Consider the following 272-nt stretch of genomic DNA (forward strand, 5'->3'; position numbering starts at 1 on the left):
GGACGTAACCTGTCTGATTACTGAGGTTTGTTTTATCAATTGTTAAGTGTGTGACTGGGGGGTTGAATGGCCTTATCTCAGAAACAACAAGCTTTGGGCCAATTGTGGTCGCATAGAAAAGTTTGGGTATTGATTATGCATCAAGTAATTGTGTATGGATTGTAAAAAAAAAAAAAAAAAAACAACAACACTTGAAATACAACCTATTTCAAAACAAATCCCTTTGTTTAAGTTTCTTATAAGTCAAGCAAGTAGGCTACTGATATGATGAA

The sequence above is a fragment of the Coregonus lavaretus genome (assembly GCF_964263955.1).
Source record: "Coregonus lavaretus genome assembly, chromosome: 6".
NCBI lineage: Eukaryota > Metazoa > Chordata > Actinopteri > Salmoniformes > Salmonidae > Coregonus > Coregonus lavaretus.